Genomic DNA, 21041 nt, shown 5'->3' with positions numbered 1-21041 from the left:
GCTAATATCTATTATGTGCGCCTCGAGACTATTCACTGTACAGTGTCATTTTAAAAATGTCATACTCGAGAAGTTATCTCAACATTGAAAATAATGAGAACCATGTCTAGAAAGCCATAATGATCTACATTTCAAGAATCCACTCTCAACTGTCTTCTACAATAGACATGTAGGGAGTTTTAATAGTAAAGATCACATATTTGGGGTTCGGGACGGTTGTTAAAATTGGTGAAAATGTCAACGCATCCGGAAGCCGGCTCCGACTTCTGGGTTTAACTCAGGCACGTTTCGAAGTGTGTGTGTAACCCTCTCCGGAGAGACGGGTTACTGCTTATAATAGTGACTTTTGACGAGATTTTGACCAGCATTTAAATTTAACATCAGGTTTCCCGGGCTTCTTGAAACTTGCCATTGAAAGGAAGGTGAGAAGGTTGCATGTCAGTTCATGGGGTAATTAAATGTCATGAATACGGACATCAATAAATACTAAATGCTCACAGCTGCTTTCTTGCCTCCCACTGGGAAAGGGTTTGTGCAAGTACTTGTGGTGAGAGACTAATTTGTGCACTTTGGAGGTATTGAGACTCACAGGATCAGGACGGGTGGCGCAATGGCTGCTTTAGATTGGACCTTGGGCGAGGAGCAAGATGACCATCAGCAGAAGTAACAGCCTGCTGTGGAGAGACCTGTAGCTGGTCAACAGAGAAGGGAGCAACAGACAGGGCAGCAGCAGGGAGGGGAGTGCCAGCAGGGAGGGGAGCACCAGCAGGGAGGGGAGCACCAGCAGGGAGAGGAGCACCAACAGGGAGGGGAGCACCAGCAGGGAGAGGAGCACCAGCAGGGAGAGGAGCACCAACAGGGAGGGGAGCACCAGCAGGGAGAGGAGCACCAACGGGGAGGGGAGCACCAACAGGGAGGGAAGCACCAGCAGGGAGAGGAGCACCAGCAGGGAGAGGAGCACCAGCAGGGAGGGGAGCACCAGCAGGGAGGGGAGCACCAGCAGGGAGTGGAGCACCAGCAGGGAGAGGGGCACCAACAGGGAGGGGAGCACCAGCAGGGAGGGGAGCACCAGCAGGGAGGGGAGCACCAGCAGGGAGTGGAGCACCAGCAGGGAGAGGAGCACCAACAGGGAGGGGAGCACCAGCAGGGAGAGGAGCACCAACGGGGAGGGGAGCACCAACAGGGAGGGGAGCACCAGCAGGGAGAGGAGCACCAGCAGGGAGAGGAGCACCAACGGGGAGGGGAGCACCAATGGGGAGGGGAGCACCAGCAGGGAGAGGAGCACCAACGGGGAGGGGAGCACCAACAGGGAGGGGAGCACCAGCAGGGAGAGGAGCACCAACGGGGAGGGGAGCACCAGCAGGGAGAGGAGCACCAGCAGGGAGGGGAGCACCAGCAGGGAGGGGAGCACCAGCAGGGAGGGGTGCCGCAGCAAAGAGGTCAAGGTCGCAGGAGGCACTACCCACGTAACAGCATGTATAGGCAAAGGCTCAGCTTTCTTGACCTCACAGAAGAGCAGTGCTTCTGGAGGCTGAGATTGTCACGTCAAGTGGAGGCAGACATCTGCGGCTTCCTAGAAGAAGACCTGCTCCCTGCAGGACCTGGTGGCCATGCATTACTAGTGGCTGTGAAAGTGAACACCGCCCTCAACCTTTTTGCTTCTGGATCCTTCCAAGGTGCTACCGGGTACATATCCAAGATCTCCCAGTCAGTTGCACATAAATGCATAAGGCAGGTGACAGATGAATTGTTTGCCAGAGCCGACAATTATGTTAATTTTGCCTGTAATGATACCAGTCAGAATGGGTGGGCGCTCGGGTTTACATCTCTGGCTGGCTTGCCACAGGTGCAGGGCATCATCGACTGCACACATATGGAAATCCGCCTACCACCAGATTAACCAGGAGTATTCATCAACTACAAGAGATTCCATGCAATCGATGTTCAGCTGGTGTGCAACCAAAAGAAAAGGTTTGAGCAGGTGTGTGCCAGATTCCCAGGGAGCTGCTATGATTATTTCATCCTGCGGCAGTCTAAGCTCTGTAGGGAGTTCGCAATAATTTTGAAATTTCCTACAGTTCCGAAGATTAATTTTTGATTAAAGAATACCTGGGTGATATACCTTTAAAAATCCAGGGACCAAAATGGCCGTCGGACCGCATGGCAGAAGATAAAGGACTTGAAAAGGCAGCTTGGATGTGTCTGTGAAAAGGTTCAATGGGGCAGTCAATCTGCCAATCAAAGGGGGGTTCCCCTCCCTGCAGCAGACAATCGATGTGTTTACAGAAACTGCTACTTTGTGTACACAAAGGATTTACTGCGGTTTCAGTCTGGCCACAAGGACAATGACTCTGTTTACTCAAGCAATCAAGGAAATAGTTCAAACCACGGCAGCTTTATTCAAAGGACACATTTAAACTGCAGCTTTATTCAAAAGCCCATCACAGACAATGAGGACACATTTAAACTGAAAAAGAAACAGTTTAAACAAATGGGTAATTCATCCAAACCCATTATAGACAATGGGGCAGTTTGGATCCCTTTTTGTTTAGCTCAGATACATCGGGATTTGGGCAGGCCCCAAATGGGGTATAAAAGATAGCTTCTCAGAAGCCATCTTTCTTTCTCTCTCTCTCTCTCTCTGTGACCTCGCCTCCGTGCCTCTACAACATGGGAGCCTGCCTAAAGGAGTGGAACACCAGCAGTTTACTTTTAAAATACTGGGGTGTTTTTACTTCGGGGCAGTGAAGATCAAAGATCGCAGGGCACGGAGCAGGCATTTTCATTGGTGAGCATATATTTTTCTGGCCTTTTACAAGGCAACTTAGAATAGGTATAGGGGTGGGAATTAAGTGGGAATTTTGTTAGAACTATGATTTTGGTCGATTTTCCCTCTTTGTGTCCGTTTCTCCTCCCCTATTTTAAGTAAGACAGTGTTGCACTAGCAGAGAAGTGCTATAGTGAACACTGAGTTCTATATTGAAACTGTATTTAATAAGGGGTGTTGCACTAGCAGAGAAGTGCTATAGTGAACACTGAGTTCTATATTGAAACTGTATTAAAAGGGGTGTTGCACCAAGCAGAGAAGTGCTGTGGTGAACACTGTGTAGCTGTTTTTTTAAAGTGTACTGTATGTAAAGGAGTGTTGCACTGAGCAAGGAGCACTCTAATGGACACTGAGTGTACTGCGTTAAGCAAAAGTGCTGTACCAGGCATAAGCGCTGTATCGATTACATTTTAAGTTGTTTTTTTCTTTTTGTTTCAATAAATACTGGTCTGTTTTGCACCCAAACCACGAGTCACGTTTTCTGTCCACATCGCTACCAAATAAGCCCAGCGGTCAGAACCAGGAATAGGGGAGCGCTTCAAAACCGCACGGGGTCCCTGGAGCAGCTCAGAGGCTTCTGACTGACCAGAGACAAATAACCCCAACCCCATTGTTTAATTCCTATAGCTCCCTGACCTCTTTGGACCTGCAAGCAGACTTAAGGGATGGCAGTTAGAAGACAAAGGATACCCCCTTCAAACTTGACTGATGGCACCCTTGAGGGACCCCACCAATAAAAGAAAGATTTGCATTTATATAGCATCTTTCACGACTACCTGAAGCCCAAGAGTGCTAAACAACAGCCATATGACTACCAGATGTGTCACTGAGCAAGCGATCAGCATGCTCAAGATGCACTTCAGCTGTATGGACCGATCTGGAGGCACTGTTCTGTACTCACCAGCCAGGGTCTCCAGAATGGTCATGGTGTGTTGTGCTCTGCACAACATTGCGCACTGCACAACATTGCGCAGCACCGAGGATTGGAGCTGCAGGGGAATTAAGGTGCTCAGCACACATTGTCTGCAGATGATTCCAATGAAGAGGACAAGGAGGAGGTGGAGGATGAAGGTCACACCCCCAACACAGCACCAGTCACTTACATTGCTGCCCGGGGTGCAAGAGATTCCCTTATAACTGTAAGGTTCATTTAGTCACTACCAATGGACCGATGTCACAATCACATCCAACGGTTACTCTCCTTCCCCGTACCCCAACCCAATTCCACTTGCACTCCTACAAACAACTAACAACCCGTTGCACATTCCCCTATTGGTCCCTGTCAATTAATGTATTTCCATTCATCAACAAGCAACTGAAAAGGTGAGTTTTCACCTGACCACCAAGAATGAGCAACAGGGGAAAGTGGTGCAAAGTAATAAACACAGAAACTTAACACCATAACATTTTATCAAACACCTATGTGCATACCATTGTTGAACTACAAAGCTTTTCTTTTTTTTATTTGTTCTTGGGATGTGGGCATTGCTGGCAAGACCAGAATTTATTGCCCATCCCTAATTGCCCTTGAGAAGGTAGTAGGGAGCCGCCTTCTTGAACTGCTGCAGTTCGTGTGGTGAAGGTACTCCCACAGTGCTGTTAGGGAGGGAGTTCCAGGATTTTGACCCAGCGTGGATGAAAGAATGGCGATATATTTCCAAGTCAGGAAGGTGTATAACTTGGAGAGAAACTTGGAGGTGGTGGTGTTCCCATGCGCCTGCTGCCCTTGTCATTCTAGGTGGTAGAGGTTGAGGGTTTGGAAGGTGCTGTCGAAGAATCCTTGGCAAGTTGCTGCAGTGCATCTTGTAGATGGTACACACTGCAACCATGTTGTGCTGGTGGTGGAGGGAGTGAATGTTTAAGGTGGTGGATGGGGTGTCGATCAAGCAGGCTGCTTTGTCCTGGATGATGTCAAGATTCTTGAGTGTTGTTGGAGCTGCACTCATCCAGGCAAGTGGAGAGTATTCCGTCACACTCCTGACTTGTGCCTTGTAGATGGTGGGAAGGCTTTGGGGAGTCAGGAGGTGAGACACTCACCACAGAATGCCCAGCCTCTGACCTGCTCTTGTGGCTACAGTATTTACGTGGCTGGTCCAGTTAAGTTTCTGGTCAATGGTGACCCCCAGGATGTTGATGGTGGGGGATATGGCGATGGTAATGCCGTTGAATGTCAAGGGGCAGTGGTTAGATTCTCGCTTGTTGGAGATAGTCATTGCCTGACACTTGTGTGGCGCAAATATTACTTGCTACTTATCAGCTCAAGCCTGAACTTCTCTTCCTGTTCCTACTGCTCCTACGTGGTGCAAACCCTATGGCTTCAGCAGAAGTAAAGGCAGCTTGCATTGACTGTCGAGATGCTTTTGGCTGGTATCCTCTGGGTGTTGGAGCCCGTGAGGGCTCCGCGAAAGACAGCTCCAGTGCAGGGGCAGACTCGGCCATTGGGAGAGGAGGCAGTATGTCGGTTACTGGCTGAGAGGGAGGCAACGGGTGAGAGTTGGGAGCGCTTTGAGTGGAGTTCCCACTTCCATATTGTAGGATATGTGCCTTTAAGTCAGAACTACTTTTACAGCTCCTGTATACTGTAGTACCGGCAGTGACCACACCGGTATATAAGCTTTGCGCATGCCTCTGTACCCCCAGTCTAGAGACTACCCTCCTCCAGTAAAGACCTGTTATTTGTTAATGTACAGCATCCGTGTGATTATTTAATAATAACATATCCACTGAACCACGGATCCAACAGTGGCGACGAGTGTCAATTCAAATCTACCTGCAACATTAGAAAAAATAGTCGAGGCCAGGAACACGGGCGTCGACCATGAGCAAACGCCCAGCAGTCAGGCAGAGATCCAGCTTCACAAGGGAGGCTGTGGAGAGCCGGGCTTGGTTCCCCAGCCAAAACGAGCGGTAAGAGCCCGACGACAGGTCCAGCGCAGACCCTTCCCGAGCAGCGGCGGCTGGAGCCGACCGACAGCGGAGAGAAAGCCAAGCAGCATCGACGGGGTAAGACAGAGGGTGAAGAGCGCAGGGCGCAGCCGGGGGATGAACACTGAGCAGCGTCGAGAAAAAGAAAACAAACTGGAGAGAGAGAGGGTAAGAAACAACCGGGTTCTAGACTGAGCGGCGTCGAAAAATATAAAAAGAAGAACGCGCAGAGCACAGCCAGGGCTCACGGGCTGAACAGGATCCGCGGGGCGAAGAAAGGGGAGATGCCATTGAGCCGCGGAGAAGAAGGAAGAGCGCGGGAGGTGCCATTTTTAGAAGCCGCAGCGGAGAAGAAGGGCGAGCGCGGGAAGGAAGGAAAGCGCGGGAGACGCCATTTTGTGCCAGCGGAAAAGAAGGGGAAGCACGGGAGGCGCCATTTGTGATAGTTATCTCACACCCAAGGATGCCAAAGAGTGGCAGTATCTCTACGTTCGACAATGAAGCCAAAGATTGGGCGACATATGTGGAACGTATTGAGGTGTACTGCAGGGCGAATGAAGTGCCAAATGCTAATAAAGCACTGGTTTTGTTAAATTCCATGGGTGCAAAAACTTATGGGTTACTGCGACATCTAATAACCCCAGAGAAGCCGGTAAACAAGAATTTTGAAAGCATAGTAGAAATCCTACAGGACCACTTAAACCCCACACCGCTGCTGATAGCAGAACAATTTAAGTTCCATAAAAGGAACCAACACAAAGACGAAAGCAATGCTGAGTACCTAACGGAACTGCGCAAGCTATCGAAACACTGCCAGTTTGGAGCGGGACTAGCAGACACGTTAAGGGACAAGTTTGTGTGTGGGCTACAAAGTGAAGGAACCCAGAAACGGCTTCTATCAGAAAAGGACCTTACGCCGGACAAAGCTTTCAGTATAGCAGTATCACACGAAGCAGCCGCAAGGGGCGCTGCAGAGATACAACGGAGACCGCAAGAATGGCACCAATGAAATGTCCTATGGAACAGGGAAGTGCTATCGCTGTGGCAGAACAACACATGACCAGAAAGATTGTTGGTTCAAGGTCCAAGTGTGCAGAATGTGTGGGAAAGCAGGACACATAGCAACAGTCTGCAGGTCTGGGAAGAAAACCAACAGTAAGAAATCTCCACAGGAGAAGTACAAAAAGGTACACCAGGTGATGGACAGTGGTTCAGGCGAACAGAAAAGTGACAGAGACTCCGGAAGCAAGGAGCTGGGTTGTCTGAAACTACATAAGGTAACCGAAATGGAGGATCACCAGACTATCTGGGTTACACTCAAGATAGACGGAGTCCAAGTGGAAATGGAATTGGACACAGGGTCAGCTCTAACAGTCATAAATCAAAGAGACTACAAGCGACTATTTTCACACATACCCTTGAAAGCTACAGAGATTGTCTTGAAGACGTATACGGGGCAAAAAGTCTACCCCAAAGGAAAAATAAGGGTGAAAGTGACATATAAAGGCCAGGAAATACCTAAAATGGATATATATGTATTGCCAAATGGAGGACCACCACTGCTAGGACGTGAATGGATCCGAAAGATACAATTAGATTGGCATTCCATACAGGCACTGGAGGTTGAGGCCAAAAAGGATGACGACGTCACACCTGGACGACTGTCAAAAATGCTAACTGACGCAAAAGAAGTGTTCCAGGAGGGACTAGGAACACTAAAAGGAATAACAGCAACGATTAAAATAGAGGAAAATGCAAGCCCAAAGTTTCTGAAGGCCAGACCAGTGCCTTATGCGATCAGACCAGCTGTTGAAGCAGAGCTGGAAGGGTTGGAACGTTCAGGAGTACTGTCCAAAGTGGACTGGAGCGAGTGGGCTACACCCATCGTTCCTGTAATGAAGAGGTCGTTGAGTAATACGCCTGGGGAACCAAAGAAGGTCCGCATCTGTGGGGATTTTAAGGTGACAGTGAACCCAGTCCTTCACACGGTGCAATATCCGCTTCCACGAATTGAGGATATTTTCGCCTCGCTATCTGGAGGTAAACGCTTCACCAAAATTGATCTAGCCCAGGCATACTTGCAAATGGAGGTAGAAGAAGCTTCAAAACATTTCCTTACGATCAACACTCATAAAGGTCTCTATCAATACAACCGGCTGGTGTTTGGAGTAGCCTCGGCTCCGGCTATCTGGCAAAGGGCGATGGATCAGGCCCTGCAAGGGATTCCAGGGACCCAGTGTTATTTGGACGACATCTTGGTCACGGGCGAAAATGACGGTGATCACCTCGCCAACTTGGAGAAGGTGCTCACCAGATTAAAGGAGTATGGGCTACGAGCTAATCGCCACAAGTGCGAGTTTTTCCAGAAACAGATCTCGTATTGTGGCCACGTCATCGATGAAGAGGGGTTACATAAGTCCCCTGACAAGATTGAGGCAGTAGTCAAGGCTCCAGCACCGGAAAATGTGTCACAACTGAGGTCGTTCCTCGGGCTGGTAAACTACTACCACAAGTTCTTACCAAATTTGTCTACGGTATTACACCCGCTGAACACCCTACTGCAAACATGGGTACAATGGAAGTGGGATGACGAACGTAGACGAGCTTTCCAGAAGTGTAAAGAATTGATCACATCAAAAGAGGTTTTGGCCCATTTCAACCCAGCACTACCAATTCGTTTGGCATGTGATGCATCACCCTAAGGTATTGGAGCGGTGCTGTCGCACAAATTCCCAGATGGGTTGGAGAAGCCAGTAGCCTTTGCGTCTCGGTCACTAACCTCAGCCGAGCGCAACTACGCCCAGATTGACAGGGAGGCCCTCAGCCTAGTATGGGGAGTAAAAAAATTCAACCACTATCTGCATGGACAGAAGTTCACCTTGCTGACTGACCACCAACCACTTGTCTCCATTTTTAATCCTAAGAAGGGCGTTCCAGTGATGACTGCACAGCGGTTACAAAGATGGTCGCTGTTTCTAGGGGCGAATCAATATGAAATAGAATATAAAGGCACAAAACAGCATGGGAACGCTGATGGGCTATCGTGCCTGCCACTGCCTACTGTGGAGGAAGCACCAGCAGTGGACCCTATCGACATATTTTATTCATCAATAATTGAACGATTGCCAGTAACAAACGCGGATATAGAGAAGGAGACCCGCAATGATCCGACGCTGTCACGGGTATATGAATTGACGGTGAGGGGATGGCCAACACATGGCGACTCACTGTTGCCAGCATTCTCATCCAGAAGTGAACAGCTGTCAGTATGCCAGGGGACAGTGATGTGTGGATCCAGAGTGGTGATTCCACCCAAGTTAAGGGAGAGAGTGCTAAATGAGCTACATGAAGGTCATCTGGGGGGAGTGAAAATGAAAAGCCTTGCTAGGGCTTATGTGTGGTGGCTGGGAATCGATCAACAAATTGAAGACCTAACTAAGAGCTGCTTAGGATGCCAGAAGGTCCAAAATGCACCACCACATGCCCCTCTACACCCATGGGAGTGGCCCTCCTCTCCATGGCAACGGGTGCATATTGATTTCGCTGGACCATTCATGGACTCAATGTTCTTAATAGCAGAGGATGCTCATTCAAAGTGGCCTGAGGTGATATAAATGTCTTCAACCACTACAGAGAAAACGATTGCAGTCCTGCGGACCATATTTGCCAGAAACGGTTTGCCAGAGCAGATATGCTCTGATAATGGACCACAGTTTGTGTCCGACGAGTCCCAAAAATTAATGAAAAGGAATGGGGTAAGGCATTACACATCCACCCCGTATCATCTAGCCACAAATGGATTGGCTGAGAGGTTCGTACAAACCTTTAAGAAGATGATAAAGGCCATGTGCGATGATGAAATTCCACTACAGCATAAGATGGACAATTTCTTATTAGCCTACCGAAACGCGACACATGCAGTTACCAACCAGACCCCGGCCATGATGTTCTTTAACCGAAGGTTGAGATCTCATCTGGACTTGCTCAGACCAAATGTGCGAAGAAATGTTGAGGACAAACAATTCCAGCACATCAATGAGAAGCCGACAAGGAGCTTCAATGTAGGGCAACCAGTCTTGGCCAGTGACTATCGAACAGAGAAATGGCAACCCGGAACGATATGTACAAGGCAGGGGCCATTAATGTACACAGTGGATGTCGGGGAGAACATTGTGAGACGCCACGTCGATCAGATCTTAGCGTCACAGGAACGCGTCAACCCCATGTCTCGAGTACCTGGGGATGAACCCGACATACCGGTAGCATCTACTTCAGACCCAGTAACAGTGGAACCCGATGAACTACCCGATGAAAAGGGGTCAGAATCGCCTCTGCACCAAGAACAAGAACCTCCGGAACGGCGCTATCCCGAAAGGGTCAGGAAGCCACCCCAAGACTGAATCTATAAATGGACTTTTGTTGTTTAATGTACATGTTGAAATGTTAATTGTTATTTGAATATTAGGGGTATTACTAATCTAAAAGGGGAGGAATTGTAGGGTATGTGCCTTTAAGTCAGAACTACTTTTACAGCTCCTGTATACTGTAGTACCGGCAGTGACCACACCGGTATATAAGCTTTGCGCATGCCTCTGTACCCCCAGTCTAGAGACTACCCTCCTCCAAAAAAGACCTGTTATTTGTTAATGTACAGCATCCGTGTGATTATTTAATAATAGCATATCCACTGAACCACGGATCCAACACATATCCCCTTTTGCCACACTTCACTCATACCGCTCAGCTGGAGAGCAACTTGATGCAGATCAGTGACATGCTGTAAGGCCACTGTTATGGCGTCTGTCTTCCTATTAAGGCACCAAACTTGTTGGCATCCAGAATCTGCACAGCTGTGATCAAGGCCTGCATGGACTCATTTGATTGCCATGATTAATGACCCACAGAGTTGGCCAATCTATCCATGGAAGAAGACATCAACCCACTCATGCTTGAGCTGGACTCCTCCATTTCTCTGCAATTGTGGACAGTGTGCATGGAAGGCCTGCCAGTGTGTCGTAGATTTTCTGCTGCCCCTCAATGATTATCCATTTCACAATGTCCCTTGGGGTGCAACATTTGTGTCCAGCTGAGCAGAGCTTGGAGAGGGCTGTGCCCTCCGACGCAGATTCTCCACAGCTGTCCCTGCCACCACCATCTGCTCTTGCTCACTTGTGAACTGTGAGTCACCAGGTGAAAACCCACTGAAGTGCAAGTATCTGAGCTGGTGCATGATAAGCATGAGTCCTGGGACGGTGCACCCTCAGAAAGAACCAGCTCCTCTGAGGATTTGTCATCCATGAGGTCCACTGACCGCTGCTGTACGCGTGAAGGCCCTGGTAGAGAGAAAAGGTATGAATTAGTACTGCCAAGGTAAGAATGTTGCAACTTAGCATTATGAAGATGATCATATTTCAGTCGCTGCTGAAATTAAGTCAACATGACTGAGTGTTGTATGACATGTGGGTCGCTGATATTTAATTCTGTCACCAGGTAGCTGGGACGCTGAAACACCACTGACCTCTAGTGCTACCTCCTCTGCAGTTGTCAACTGGTAAATCTGTGGAGGACCACCTCCAGTTCTCTCCCTTGTGTTTTGCGATCTCTTCTCCTGCAATGGGGAAAGAGCAGACCTATGAGTGCCTGTAATGGCATGTGTTCACCCGATGGATGCAGTGCATTTGGTAAGGGTGATTATCAGGGAGAGGCAACAGATTGCTTAAGGATGATGGTGAGTGGCAGTGGTGGATGGATAGATGGGGATGTGGGGAAGTGCACAGAAAGAGAATGATGGGTGTGCTTGCAAGGTAAGTGCGTGTGAGGAGTGATGTGATGGAGTAGGCTTGACAAGGCAGAGGGAGGGGGAGGGGGTTGTAATGTGCACAACTTGCATTTATAAATTGTCTTCCATGACCTCAGGACGTCCCAAAATGCTCTACAGCCAATGTCAGATAAATGATTTAAAACGTATATCGGATTTAAACACCCGTGGGAAATAGCCGGTGAGAATTAGCAGACGATGAAAGCAGAAATTTGACAGGCTTTTTCCCCATCCTCCCCAAAACTAGTAATTTTAGCTGCCAGCTGCTTAAAACAGTATGTTAATAAGGAGTCTAACACCTGTATTAGGACCCTAATCGGAAATTGATTTGTCCTGAATGCAGTAAGCAGACCTGGTCTACATGCGGCCTAACGAGTGGTCCCTGAGGCTGCCAACAAAAAGGAACGTTTAAAAAAAAATACTTACCTTAATGTGGAGCCAGGAGGAACAGAGTGTTCCTCCCAGCTCCACATTAAAATCGCACGTCACTGACAGCCACCACTCGCCATGGTTTCAGAATGCCTCCCTATACCTGGACTTGTTGAGATACCGCGGCAAACATGGGAGTCGAGACCAGAGCTAGTAAAACACAACTGCTTTTATTCTACCTCATGACAAAGAGGAACTGGAAAAGCCCGCGCATCCACTTAAATACTTCCCAGACAGGAAGTGCTCCTGGCAGCCTGTCCCTGCGGGAAACAAGTTGCTGGAGGAAAGGGCCCCCGGCTGGGGGCATCTGCTTAAACTGTCCGTGCCGCCGTGAGCGGGTTATGTCCAGTGGTGGCATGTCGCCACAGAGCTCCCCCCAGAATCCGCTTAGGAGGAGTGGACGAGTCGTGACGGTGGTCTGATGGTTCGGCCGCAGCAGCTCTGAGTGGTCGCCGGTCTAGTTGGTGGGGCTGGGCGGTTCGCCGCCGGCTGTGCTGGCTTGCTGGCGGGACGGCCTCTAGTTGGAGGCCGTGCCACGGGGACCTGTTCCCCTGGTTCTGTGTGTGCTGGTTTGAGCCGGTCGATGGAGACTGTGTCGACCCTGTCGCCGAGTCGCAGCTTGAAGACCTTGTCCCCGGTTTGTAGCACCTCGTACGGTCCGTCATACGGGGGTCGCAGGGGCCCGCAGTGCACGTCGTGTCGCATGAAGACGAAGCGCGCCTGCTGTAAATTTGGCGAGGCAGGAGGTGGCCCAAGTTCGAACATCTCTGCTGAGGCCGCGCCAGATGAAACGCTGGGAGAGGAGTTTGACGGATGCGCGGGAACCCGGGTGGGAGAGCCTGTGGAGCGCGTCGAAGATGCGGCGGCGCCAGGTTTCAGGGACGACCGGCCTGGGTTGGCCGAGTGAGACGTCGCAAGTGACTGCCGTGGCTTCGGGCCCGTGCGTGACCTTGGCTAGGCGTAGCCCTGGCAGGCTGGTAGCCGCCGAGAGGAGGTCTGGGTCCGTGAGCTGGGCCGCTGCTAGTTTCGCGTAGTCGACCGCGAGGTGATTCGCGCAGATGGCGGGATGGGAAAGGCAGTCGGCGACAACGTTGTCTCTACTGGAGACGTGCTGGATGTCTGTAGTAAACTCGGACACGGCCGCGAGCTGGCGTTGCTGCCTAGCGGACCAGGGTTCGGTGTGCTTGGCCATCGCGTATGTGAGCGGCTTGTGGTCCATGTACGCGGTGAAGGGGCGGCCTTCCAGGAGGAACCTGAAATGGCGGACCGACAGGTGGAGCGCGAGAAGCTCGCGGTCGAAAGTGGAGTATTTGACCTCCGGGGGGCGCAGTTGGCGGCTGTAGAAGGCAAGTGGCTGCCACGCGCCATTGACCCACTGCTCAAACACGGCGCCGACCGCGTGGTCGGAGGCGTCGGTGGTGAGCGCGACCCGGGCATCGGCCCTCGGGTGCGCGAGCAGGGTGGCGTCGGCGAGCGCGTTTTTGGTGGCGTCGAAGGCGGCTGACGTGTCAGTGGTCCAGGCTACGTCCATCTTGCCGGATTTACCTCGGAGGGAGTCGTATAGGGGCTTCATGAGGGCTGCAGCTCTGGGAATGAACCTGTTGTAGAAGTTCACCATCCCGAGGAACTCCTGGAGGCCCTTGATGGTTGTGGGGTGGGGGAATTGCTGGGCGGCCTGCACCTTGTTGGGCAGGGGGACGGCCCCAGCAGGGGTGATGTGGTGACCGAGAAAATCGATCTCGGTTCGGCCGATTTGGCACTTCGCCGGGCTGAGGATCAGCCCGTGTTGGGCTAGGCACCCGAACAAGGTGCGAAGGTGTTCGAGGTGTTCCTGTTTGGAGGAGCTGGCCACGAGAATGTTGTCTAGATAGACGAATAGGAAGTTTAGGTCCCGGAGGACTGAGTCCATCAGGCGCTGGAAAGCCTGGGCTGCATTCTTGAGGCCGAAGGGCATCCTCAGGAACTCGAACAGGCCGAATGGGGTGATGACGGCCGTTTTGGGGATGTCCACGATGTGTACGGGGACTTGGTGGTAACCGCGCACCAGGTCGACTTTGGAAAAGACGGTTCGTCCGGCCAGTCGGGCCGAGAAGTCCTGGATGTGTGGCACCGGGTATCGGTCGGGGGTGGTGGCGTCGTTAAGGCGGCGGTAGTCCCCGCAAGGGCGCCAGCCTCCGCCGGGCTTGGGGGCGATGTGGAGGGGCGAGGCCCAAGGGCTGCTGGAGCGGCAGATGATGCCGAGTTGTTCCATGGTGGTGAACTCGGCCCACGCGATTTCCAGCTTGGCCGGGTTGAGTCTGCGGGCGTGGGCAGAAACTGGGGGGCCGGTGGTGGGGATATAGTGCTCCACACCGTGTTTGGCGGCTTTGGCCGAAAAGGTCGGGTTAGTGAGGGCGGGAAACTCGGCTAGGAGTGCCGAGTAGTCGTCCGTGGCTCTGGCGAGGCAGTAGGTCGTCAGGCCGGCCGAACGGGCCGGGGTAAATGCGCCGGGGATGGGGGCCTTAGTGTTGATGTCGACGAGGCGGTGCCTCGGAATGTCGACAAGGAGGCCGTGGGTGCGTAGGAAGTCTGCGCTGATGAGTGGGCAGAGGACCTTGACTGTGAGGAACTCCCAGCGGTAGCGGCGACCCGCGAGGTCAAGCGTGACCATGTGGGTGCCATATGTGCGGATGTCAGAGCCATTGGCTGCGGCCAGCGTGATACCCCGTGTGCCGCGTTGGATTTCGAGGGCGGAGGCGGGGGTGATGCTGTGCTGGGCCCCTGTGTCGCACAGAAATCGGCGGTTGGTTCTGTCGTCAGTGACGTACAGTAGAGGCCCCTTTTGCCCCGCGGCCATCGCGGGGGCTGGTGCGGGGGGGGGGTTTGAAAGTACACGGTGGCGTGCAGCGTTGGGCCCTAGCGCCAAAACGGGTGTGGTAGTAGCAGTGACCCGGAGTGGTAGGGCGTTCGGGCCTAGTGGGCCGGGAAGACCGCGTGGTCGTTGCCGTGAGGTCGGGCGCGACATCGTGAGCGGACTGTGCAGAGAGCAGCCGGTCGGCCTTTTCGGCTATGTCATTCAGGTCCGTGGAGCCAGACTCCACAATGAGCGGGCGGATGCTGGCGGGGAGCTGCCGAATGAAAAGCGTGCGAAAGAGGGCGCCGGGGTTTTTGTCGTCCGAGAGGGACAGCATGTGGGAAAGCAGGTCTGATGGTGAAGCGTCACCAAGGCCGGGGAGGTCAAGGAGTTGGCAGTGGCGCTGGTAAGAGGACGTTTGAAATTTTTTAAGGAGCGCAGCCTTCAGATGTTCGTACTTGCCGTCCGGTGGTGGATTCTGCAGCGCTGCCCAAACCTTGGGGACTGTGGCATAGGTGAGAGCGGAGACGAGGTAGTCGTACTTTGTGGCGTCGACTGTAATGTGTTTCAGCCGGAATCTGGACTCAGCTTGAACGAACCAGGCTTCGGCCAGGTTCTCCCAAAATTCCGGTAATTTTACCGTGACTGCGTTTGTATCTGCCATGCTAGCTTAGGATTCGTCCTGAGCGTCGGGGTCACCAGTGTTGAGATACCGCGGCAAACGTGGGAGTCGAGACTAGAGCTAGTAAAACACAACTGCTTTTATTCTACCTCATGACAAAGAGGAACTGGAAAAGCCTGCGCATCCACTTAAATACTTCCCAGACAGGAAGTGCTCCCGGCAGCCTGTCCCTGCGGGAAACAAGTTGCTGGAGGAAAGGGCCCCCGGCTGGGGGCGTCTGCTTAAACTGTCCGTGCCGCCATGAGCGGATTATGTCCAGTGGTGGCATGTCGCCACAGACTCACCTTAAGCCCTAGGCCAGCGGCCCAGCCGGACAATCTTACTATTCCCCCATGACCGGTGAGCTGCTCCATGGACTGCGACTGGTGCCTGCAGCTCACCAGTAGTATGCTAATGAGCTGGTGGACCAATTAGCTGTGGTTCTGCTGCTGGCCTCATTAGGTGTGTGCAGCATGCGGTGCACCTGGATCGTGCCCCGATTCGGGCACGTTTGAATTTCTACGCCAGAGTACCTTAATTTTGAAAACAAAACTATAACGAGAAGGTGACACACCAGTTTCTCTGGCAGAATTGGTGTTGTGTAATCATGCTTTGACAGCAAACTGCTGTTGTGGTGCAACGGTCCAATTGCAGTATTCTACTGGACGGGCGTGTCATACAGTAATGTAAATCTTGTTAGACCACTGGACTGCTGGTAGGCAACCTTGTAATAATAATATGGTGTTTGATTCCAGGTGGTTGGAAGGATGTGGTGATCTCAATGTGGTAATACGCCTTTATAATAATGGTTGGGGCATTGATAGATGACCCTGTGATAGGAGTTTGTCTGCATACTTCACTACAAATGGTAGTTATTAGCCATGCTCCTTAGCACTGGTGATTCTGTAATTGCAGAGTGGTGTTACCTACACTAAGTATGGTTAAGAACTGCCCCTATTTTGAATTGGAAACTAGTTTTAATATTGGAACAGAATTTCCTGGAGAGTTACAATCTATGTCACGGTACCCCATTCTGCAGCACAAAAGAAAGAGGAAATGATCACATATGTGACTTAGGCGACAAAATAACCTCCTGGGACTTTTGCCGAAACAGGGAGAAGTTATCAGAGCTCCACCCCTATTAAAGTCAACGGCAATCACAAATTTTCTTAGTTGACACCAGGTTTCTCACCGCTGCCACTTAGACTGTAAAGTAATGATGCTGGCGATCTGGCATAGTGGCGCGATTTATTGACTTTATTATAAATGCATTCTCTGATTGCATTGAAATGATCTGCTCCTTGAATGATTTACAATCAAGTGGTCGCAATCCAGTCACTTGATTTTGTAATCTAACGTTCACCTCTACCACAAGAGACAAAGCAGCTCTTGTTTCTATCCTGCTCTCTCCTGTTCAGGTCCTCATCTACTGAACAGAGCACCGTCCCAGAGCCAGTCCTGGAGTAGTGTCTGTCATGGTGCTCACGGCAGAGGCAAAACCCACCGCTATTGCTCGCATGGGGCTCGAACGCTGGAAACTAAGCATGGTAAGAAAGCTGCGTTTGTACTGGGCAGCCCAATTGATTGATTCATTTAACATACCAGTAAATGCATGCATCTGAGGACACCGGGGGTGCACCCGGCACTGTAACACATGTTAGGAATATGCGCACAATCAAATGTGACCAAGTGGCACATGGCTGTTCCTTGTGTGCTGTCCTTTGATGTGAATCTGAATGCTAATCAGTACTATTCTGTAAGGTGTTCAGGAATCAAGAAATGCTAAAACAAGAGACTTAACTGGATCTAAGTTGCTGACAGATAGCGATTGCAATAGAGGGGTCGATTTTATTTTTGGGCAGGATTAATGCAGAGGAGAGGTTGTTCTGAGGCAGGCAATGGACCTGAATGGTGTAATTGGTGCGAGGCCTGGCTGATTTTAACAGCCGGGCTTCATAGACATGTTGCTTGTCGACCTCCCGACCTAACTCACTGCCTGGCCAATGGGCAGGAGAGAGATTTTGGGCAGCAGGAGGCCATCGCCGGGAACCCATGGGAACAGTCCCTGCACTAAAGTATATTGATTTGAGGGGGGGGCGGGCGGCAGTTCAGCAGGAGATTGCTGTCAGGGGAGGAGAGGAAGATCAGAGGCAGGGGAACCTAAGCAAATGTCACTTTTTTAAAACACCTTGCCTCACTGGGCCTCTTCAAACCCTTGATGCAGCTCTTGGTAGGTTTGGCCTGGCGGGGAAGGCACTGCTGCCCACTTGCTCAGGCCTCAGGCTAACATTGCATATTTAAAGCAAAACTCCGCTGCCTTTTAGTGGACGCTCTCCTATGCAAAAGAGTAGATTAAAATTCCAAACTGCGGGACGACAGGGGAATCACATCGGGTTAGTCGTCGTCGTCATTTTACCTGCCTGCCTTTATTTTCGGCCGGATGTCCTGCGCACCTGCTGAAGATGTCAGGTTAAAATCAAATCCTGCAGTATGTCACTGCCCTTATTTTAAATGAACATTCCAAACCGGTTTTCACCTGGTGGGTGGGATTAAAATCCCGTCCTTCCCAATGGGTGTGTAATTTAACATGAACCTGTAGAGCCGTTTACAAATTGGTCTTAGAATCATGGAATGAAACAACACAGAAGGAGGCCATTTGGCCCATCGTGCCTGTGCCAGCTCTTTTGAAGGAGCTATCCAATTAGTCCCACTCCCCTGCTCTTTCCCCACAGCCCTGCAAATTTTCCCCCTTCAAGTATTTATCCAATTTCCTTTTGAATATTATGTTTGAATCTGCTTCCAGCACCCTTTCAGCCATGCACACCCGATCACCACAACTCACTGCATAATCTTTTTTTCTTATGTCACCTCTGGTTCTTTTGCTAATTACCTTAAATCTGTGTCCTCTGGTTACCGACCCATCTGTCACTGGAAAAGTTTCTCCTTACTTACTCTATCAAAACCCTTCATAATTTGAAGAAATCTCTTCTGCACCCGCTCCATGGCCTTGACATCCTTTCTGAAGTGTGGTGCCCAGAATTGGCCACAATGGTCCAGCTGGGGCCTAATCAGTGTTTTATAAAGGTTTAGCACAACTTCCTTGCTATGCCGCTATTTATAAGGAATAGACCATCCTGACTTAGAAGTATATCGCCAATCCTTCATCGTCGCTGGGTCAAAATCCTGGAACTCCCTACCTAACAGCACTGTGGGAGTACCATCACCACACGGACTGCAGCGGTTCAAGAAGGCGGCTCACCACCACCTTCTCAAGGGCAACTAGGGATGGGCAATAAATGCTGGCCTTGCCAGCGATGCCCAGATCCCATAAGCGAATTTTAAAAAATAGAAACCCCGCAGGAAAAATGGCCCTACCATGGCTAACAAGAGCAGATAAAGATAGTATTAGATTAAAGGAAGAGGCTTATAATGTTGCCAAAAAGAGTTGTAGGCCTGAGGATTGGAAGGATTTTAGAATTCAGCAAAGGAGGACCAAGAAATTGATAAAGAAAGAGAACATAGAATATGAGAGTAAACTAGCAAGACATAAAATCAGACTGTTAAAGCTTCTATAGGTATGTAAAAGGGAAAAGATTAGTGAAAGTAAATGTGGGTCCTTTACAGGCTGAGACAAGAGAAATTATAATGGTGAATAAGGAAATGGCAGAGACGTTAGACAAATACTTTGCATCTGTCTTCACGGAAGAAGACACAAAAAACAATCATAAATAGTGGAGAACCAAAGGTCTAGTGAGAATGAGAAACTTAAAGAAATTAGTATTAGTAAAGAAATAGTACTGGAGAAATTAATGGGACTAAAAACTGACAATTCCTCTGGTCCTGGTGGCCTACATCCTAGGGTTTTAAGAGGTGGCTACAGAGATAGTGGATGCTTTGGTTTTGATCTTCCTGAATTCCCTAGAATCTAGAACGGACCCGACAGATTGGCAGGTGGCAAATGTAATCCTGCTATTCAAGACAGGAGGGAGAGGGCAAATAGGGAACTATAAATCAGTTATCCTGACATCAGTAGTAGGGAAAATGTTAGAATCTATTATTAGGAATGTGGTAACAGGGCACTTAGAAAATCATAATATGATCTCACCATTGTAAGAAATTTTAGGCAAATATTTGGATTTGAAAGCCAGAAGTTTGGATGTTTTTGCGAACTGAATCTAGAACTGTTTTAATTGAAAACCATATTACCAATTACTTCTTTCCCCACATTTAAATAGGTTTATTTTTATTTTTCCCATTACCATTCAGTAATTTGATCTGATTTAATTACAATATTGTTACTGCACATGATTTGTCTCATTATTTTGTGAATTCGAGATAAGGCTTGTTGCCTAGTTATTTCATATTTGTATTAATATTTTTGGTGCTAGAGAGCTATCCTCTACTGCCTCATGTGTCCAAAATTACCTGAAGGGCATCATTGTAAAGTGGGCTTTTCTCTCTCTCACTTTCTTCATGAGTGCTGCAGTTTGCACACTCCACTGATGGATTGATGAATTTAGCGTTATTTATAGCACATTTGTGCTCATTGGGGGGTGGGGATTAATGAGTAATTCTATACCATTATTATGATTGGTTGCTCAATTGTGCATTGGCTGTAATACATCTGAATGCCAAGAAAGTGTGCTGAGAAATCCTTGAGAGCGCTAAAAAAAATTCTCATTGAATACATACTAATGTGCTAAATGTAAATAAAACTTCTTTGTTTCTCTTCATTTCCCTCACTCTCTGCTTATCTTCGTTGCTCCGTTTGCTCTCTAATTCTCTTATTATTTCTTCCTCTTAGCCTCTATTTTTTTCTGAGCCTTTTATTGTTCATTTCAGCCTCCATCTCTCCATCACATTTGCCCTTTGTTCCTCTGACTTTTTTTTTACAGTCTCTATTTCTTTTTTCTGTCTGCCCTGTTGCCTTAATTCCTCAATTCCTCAGGTTCTGTTTCTATCCCAGCCTTCTATTATTTTGCTCAATTTCTATTTACTCTTCTTTCTCCACATCTCCCATTGTTTCGCTCAACCCAATTCCTGATTGTAACTTTTTTCAGTTCTGACGAAAGGTCATCAACCTAAAACATTAACTCTGTTTCTCTCTCCACATATGCAGCCTAACCTGTTGAGTATTTCCAGCATTTTCTGTCTTTAGTACTTGTTATTACTTGGTTACCCTGCATGTTAGCTCATCTCCTTGATTTAGTGGGGTAGATTTTCAACTGACCCCCACGTGTAAAATTGGCATTGCGGATTGGCTGCCTGTTAGAGAAACCCCTTGATTTTAATTTAATTGTGGCATTCCTGGCAGTAACCAAAAACAGACGTTGAGTCCCTTACATAGGCCTGTTTCAGGACCCCTCTGCCAAACTGGGTAGTGCAGGTGCTGAGCTTGCAGCACTGAGGATTCTTAAACGGCCACTGCAGCCTAAGCAATGGCTGCCACCAAAAGGTCAGTTTAAAAAAAAAAATTGACAATATTTCTGTGGAGCCAGGAGGAGCAAGAGTGCTCCCCTGACTCTACAGTATCTATTCCCTCCTGCAA

Source organism: Somniosus microcephalus, chromosome 7, assembly GCF_052327205.1.
Source record: "Somniosus microcephalus isolate GS21.2 chromosome 7, FLI_Smic_1.0, whole genome shotgun sequence".
Classification (NCBI taxonomy): Eukaryota; Metazoa; Chordata; class Chondrichthyes; order Squaliformes; family Somniosidae; genus Somniosus; species Somniosus microcephalus.
Note: the sequence above shows the minus strand (reverse complement) of the source record.